The sequence below is a fragment of the Mustela nigripes genome, chromosome 2, assembly GCF_022355385.1.
Source record: "Mustela nigripes isolate SB6536 chromosome 2, MUSNIG.SB6536, whole genome shotgun sequence".
In the NCBI taxonomy this organism is placed as follows: Eukaryota; Metazoa; Chordata; class Mammalia; order Carnivora; family Mustelidae; genus Mustela; species Mustela nigripes.
The window spans coordinates 184031839-184037935 of NC_081558.1; the positions used below are offsets into that span (position 1 = coordinate 184031839).

A 6097-nucleotide genomic window follows, 5' to 3' on the forward strand; every position below is an offset into this window, starting at 1 on the left:
TTTATTTTAAACTCATAATTAATGACATTTCTATTCAGCAGGAAAGCAAGTAAATATTATTCTCTTTCCTGTGCTCTTCCGAGTGTCTTCAAGTTTTGCCAAAACTTTCCCAATTTTTTTACAAAACTGCCATTCGCTGGTGGTGTTTCAGCCATAAGGCAGAGACCTCATCCACCCAAACTCAACCTGATTCTAAATGTCTATAAAATGCTACCTTTCCAACCTCTCCAGAACCAGCTTCCGATACTCTGTTCTGTCACAGCCAACAACACCAAGAACCATCTTTTGAAAGTATCATTTTGATAATGCCACTCCTTTTCTCCAACTCTGAAGTACATCAGGGCAGACTTTGAGGCTAACGAACATAACTTTGAACTATGATAAGCTTTATAAATTGTATCTTCTGTACTGAAATAACTTGCTGGTGTGCAATCCGTAAGTATCTTTGATCAATTATTGGTCATTGAGAGCCATTAGTCAGTTATAAAGCTCCTCTAGTGAAAATCCATAATCAGCTTCATAAGGCACTCCAAGTAACTACTAAATGTGTTTTTACAAGGAAAGACTGAGTCACCCTTTCCAAGTTGGTTTTAAAGAAATATTTATACAATATGGTCACAGTTCAAGCATTTGATCTTCTGTCACTGTCATGAAAAGTAAAAGATGATTCTGTCACTAACAGTAAAATAGTTTGTCATTCCCTTCAACAACTACAACAACAACAACAAAAAGACAAAAGCACAAAACAAAACAAACAAAACAAAACAAAAACTATCATCAGGGAATATTCCAGTAGTCTGTTTTCACTCTCACTGACAGGAATTAGGTGACTGTTAACCAGCTCCAACTTGATGTATGTTGTCAAGATATTTCATGGAGATTTATCCATAATAGCACTACCTGGGTAAGAAAAATGTTTCTTTTAATATGGTTGTCACCTGCTACAGTTGCAAATTATACCAGAGAGTTCATAGATAACATATGCATAAACCAAACTCCCTACTGAGAAGCCTGGAGGACTGAGGTATTCTGTATAAGTGCTTTTCCAGGTAATAGACGTTAACTGACTTAAGTTCCAATTTGTGTTTAAGTGTAAGTGTATTAAGTATAGGGATTGCTCTAAAATGCATTAGACACATCCCTGCCTTAATACATTTAATGTACCAGACATAGGTTTGTGTTTTTGTATTTTCATGACTTGAGCTTATAACTACACACTCAATTATTATCTTCTATGGAAATACATAACTTTTAAAAATATTTTATTGATTTATTAAAGAGAGAGAGAGAGAATGAGAGGAGGGAAGGGCAGAGGGAGAGAGAAAAACAGATTCCCTGCTGAGCAGGGAGCCTAACTTGGGGCTCAGTCACAGAACCCTAAGACTATGACCTGAGCCAGAGGCAGTTAACCAGACTGAGCCACCCAGGTGCCCCTTCAAATATATAAATTACTTCAGGCTTTATGTAACAGATGTATAAGACTGTGAGCCTGCTAACTAAAAGTTGGCAGATTGACAAGATTTATGCTATTTCCAACAGCTTTTTTTTCCTGTCTTCTGTATTTCTTTCAGCTTTTACTCATTTTGTTAATATGTCTACCTCTGGAATTATTACCATCACACTTTCTTTAATTAGCAATAGTCGTGCCTCAGATAAACCTCATTGGCTATGATACTGCCACTGCACAAAGCTGACTTTCTTTAAATCTCACTGTTATAAGATGAATAAACAATGACCTTTATGTTTGGCCTGGGGAGATGGCCAGTAAATCTACAATTATTAGATTAAGCATTCTTGGATGGCTATTTTTTTTTTTTTAGGGTTGAAAAAAAGTTTAACTGGTTTAGTAGAGGGAGTCTAGGTAGTCTAGGTGCTACCTTTAAATTATATGAAGAATTTCTGGTTTCAGTTACAACATGTAAAGTGGGAGCTCTTATAATAAGAAAAGAGGCTAAGAAATTGTAAATTAACTACTTTTCTTGGATTCATCAGACTGCTAGACTGCCACCACAAAATCTAGAGTGGTAAATAAATACAAAGAATCACAACAGAGATCTGCTTACCTGTAGCAGAAGCTGCTGGAACAGCTTAAATGATAGGAACACTTAAGTTCTAATTTTGACAAATTGCTAGAGGTTGAGTGTGAACTAGTAGGAGAATGAGAAAATCCTGGCGGCCTCAGTGTTAGGAGAACGTCCACATATTCGCGAATCCTGTCTCCAGAAACTCCACCGGGTTCCCATGGTGAAGAATCAAAAAAAAATACCCTCATGTTTTGCCATGAGTAGGGAAACCATTTGAAAATATACCAGATCATTCCCTATAACAAAGCCCTATCTTGCAGGCAAGATTTTATCAGACTTATTCATCCGAAATGAGTGAATTTATCGAGAACAAAGACACAGGAACAGCATCTAAGCCTGGTATTCTAGCAGATAAATTGTTTTCCACAAGGGTAATGGTTGACAATTCTCATACTGATATGTGTGTATACTGGAATGTAGACTCAAGTAAATGGTGACAGATTATGGGAGCCAGACTTCTCAGTGTTGGAGTGGGAATTTACAGATAAGCAAAGGAGTAAGCTAAAATAATCCATGTAGTAATGGATTAAAGTTGGAGGTATCATTAGTAATTCATGTTTAGCTTAATATAGATATGGACAATAATATATACAACTTAGTATACATAGACTTAGTATACATACACAGCTTAGTATACATAGATATATTTTATTACTGTCTCAATGGAGAGGACCTACAAGGAATAAATATCCACTAGTAATGATCATACCTAGTATCCAAATCTTGGTTTTTAACACTATTATCCAGTAAAAAGAAGAGGCCTCCTTGGAGAAATTGTTGATTCTAGGACTTATGCAAGAAATAAATGAGATGAAACTGGAATGTCTTGTAGTGTCAAAAAATAAAGATACCCCTAAAACAAAACAACAACACACCCCCCACACACACAAATAGGAGTATGACAAAGGAGCCCAGATCCTATTGAAAGAGCTCCCAGTGGCCAAAGCTGATACAATTTGATCAACAACAAAAAAACAGTAACATAACCATAGGATAACATAAATACCTACCAACCCATAGTGATATAATTAGACGATTAAGCAAATTAATAAATGAAGGAGAAAAGACAAATTTCCCGTATCTTGGAATTCCAAATATTTTATATAGATAATCTGCCCCCAAGGAAGTAATAGAACTCCTGACTTCGTAAGTGAGGACAGAACACAGTTAATTTTTTCCAAAGAGCACAGTATGGAAAAGGGGTGGGTGAAGTTTATGGTGGAGAATCCTGACAAACACTGCATCAGCCAGGGGATCAAGGTCAACATCAGTAGTCATGCAACACGGTGATTTCTTCACTTTTGATACTTTGTTAGGAAATGGCACTTTGCCTCTCTGATCTTCCTCCAATAACCCACAACCCTAGACTTCTCATGAGAGAAACAGCAGACAATTTTGAATAGTGGAGCATCCTAAAACATAATGACCAGTATTTCTCAGAACTATAAAGTTTCTAAAAACAAGGAAAGTTTGAGAAACTGTTTCAGTTAAAAGTAGCCTAAGGAAGGGCACTTGGGTGGCTCAGTGAGTTAAGTCTCTGCCTTCAGCTCAGGTCATTGTCTCAGGGTCCTGGGATGGAGCCCCACATCTGGCTCTCGGCTTAGCAGGGTGCCTGCTTTTCCTTCTCTCTCTGCCTACTTGTTATCTCTCACTGTCTCTCTCTGTCAAATAAATAAAATCTTAAAAAAAAAAAAAAAGGAGCCTAGGGAGACATGACTAAACTACATGTAATTTGATATCCTGGATGGAATTCCAAAACAGAAAAAGGACAGTGGATAAAAACCAAGGAACTCTAAACTAAGAGCTTTAATAATAATATATTAAAATTTGTTCACTAATTGTAACAAAAGCACCATATTAAAGGTGTTAAAAATAAGGTAAACTGAGTGTTCCAATTATGAAAATTCTATTTTTTAAAAATTTTCCTCTAATCTAAAACTGTACTAAAAATTTAGTCTATGGGTATGTTAATATGCATACATAAATATATGTGTATTGCTGTGTGTGTGTGTGTGTGTATGTATGTACACAAATGGATATTCTAGGGTCTGCTTAGTAGAGTGAAGGATTTATTAAACTTAATATGCTATTGCTGTAAGTCAATAGATGTACTGAAAGAAAGAAAAAATATAAGAGGCACTTGACTCCACTTGGATGGGGGTCAGGAGGTCAGGATAACAAAATTGAGATATGCTCCTAGCCTGAATAGAACTTCATCAGACAGAAGAACATGGAAGCAGAACAGAAAGAACCATTAAAGGAGGGAGAAGACACGAGTTTCAGTTTGATAGAAATAATCTGAAGGCTTTTCTGTTTGATTATTTTCTTACTGTCTTTGAATTAAGAATACAAATCATGGGCTGAGAATCAATAAGGGGGCACCTGGGTGGCTCAGTGGGTTAAAGCCTCTGCCTTCGGCTCAGGTCATGATCCCAGGGTCCTGGGATCGAGCCCCGCATCGGGCTCTCTGCTCCGTGGAAAGCCTGCTTCCTCCTCTCTCTCTCTCTGCCTGCCTCTCCGCCTACTTGTGATATCTCTCTCTGTCAAATAAATAAATAAAATCTTTAAAAAAAAAAAAAGAATCAATAAGGATATCATAGGGTTAGAACTTTGAAAAAGTGAAAAATGATTTAATAAGATAGCAGTGTTGTCAAAGGACTGGAGAAGATTATTAGGTAGAAGGAAAGAAGAAATGAGTGTGTTGAGGGAGCCAACGAATGTGGAATGTTAGAGTGGGAATCTGACACTAAATGCAGTGTTGCTGTTGTTATTTTTCCATACAAAGCAATTCTTACACACCAGCTGGGTGTCCTATAGTGGAACTCAGTTCTGATACTCCCACTTCGAATGCCAATTACAAGCCCAGATTGTCACCTGTGCTTTTAACCAACTGACAATAGACTGAAGTTCTACACACCCCTTCTTTGGGTTCAGTTATTTTGCCCAAGTTGCTCTCAGAACTCAGAGAGACATTTTACTTACTTGATTACCAGTTTATTATAAAAGGGTATATAACTCAGGAACAGCCAAATGGAAGAGATGCATAGGGCAAGGTATGGGGTAGGGGCTCTGAGCTTCCATGCTGTTTCTGAGTGTGCCACTCTCCCCAAATCTCCACATATTCACTAACCCAGAGGCCCCTGAATTCAGTTCTTTGGGGTTTTATGAGGGCTTCATTACATAGTGATGATTTAATTAGATCATTGGCCATTGGTGATCAAACTCAACCTCCAGCATGTCTCCCTTCTGGGAGGTGGGGAAAGGGGTAGGACTGGAACTTCCAGTCCCCTATTACAAGGTGGCTCCACTGGCAACTAGCCCCAGTCCTTAGGTGGGGTCCAAAACTCACCTCATTAACATAACAGAAGACACGCCTTTAAGACTCCTGTCATAGAAAATCCCAAGGGTTTTAGGAGCTCTGTGCCAGAAACAGGACTAAATTGTATGTGTGTGTGTGTGTGTGTGTGTGTATAATTTATATATATATAACTATATTTATAAATATAGTTATTTATAAATATATAATATATATTATATATATATTTCTTTATAATAAGAAATATATATTTATGTATTTCTTATTATAAATCACTTCATATATCTTTATTATTTCAGAGGTATAATAGTTTGAGGGAAATGACAAGATCTTAGTTTGTTGGCACAAAGTTTGTGGCTCAAGTACTGTGGAAGGGAACATAGTATTCAAGTGGATGATTTACAGTGTCTGGATTACCTGTGTGGAAAATAATGTCATCCAGCTGATACAGGTGGTAAGATAAATAGGAAGACAGACAATGCATCTCTAAAATTTAAAGGGAGTGATTTGGAGGGTGATTGAAGGGGAGTGATTTGAGTGGAGAGAGGGTATTGGGTTGTAGAGCTGGCAGGGCATAAGATTCAGAACATATGGGACTTTATATAAGAATGGAAGAGTAATAGAAAGGGCAAGGGAAAATCAAAAGAGTACCCAAGTGTTCTCCTAATTTAAATTACATGAATTTGAGAGAATGTAT

At 37.1% G+C, this 6097-nt stretch overlaps 1 pseudogene; it reads right to left on the bottom strand.

Moving 5' to 3' along the window:
- Positions 1–1623: 1623 nt before the first annotated feature.
- LOC132012635 (U4 spliceosomal RNA) lies at positions 1624–1692 on the bottom strand (annotated as a pseudogene).
- Positions 1693–6097: the final 4405 nt, after the last annotated feature.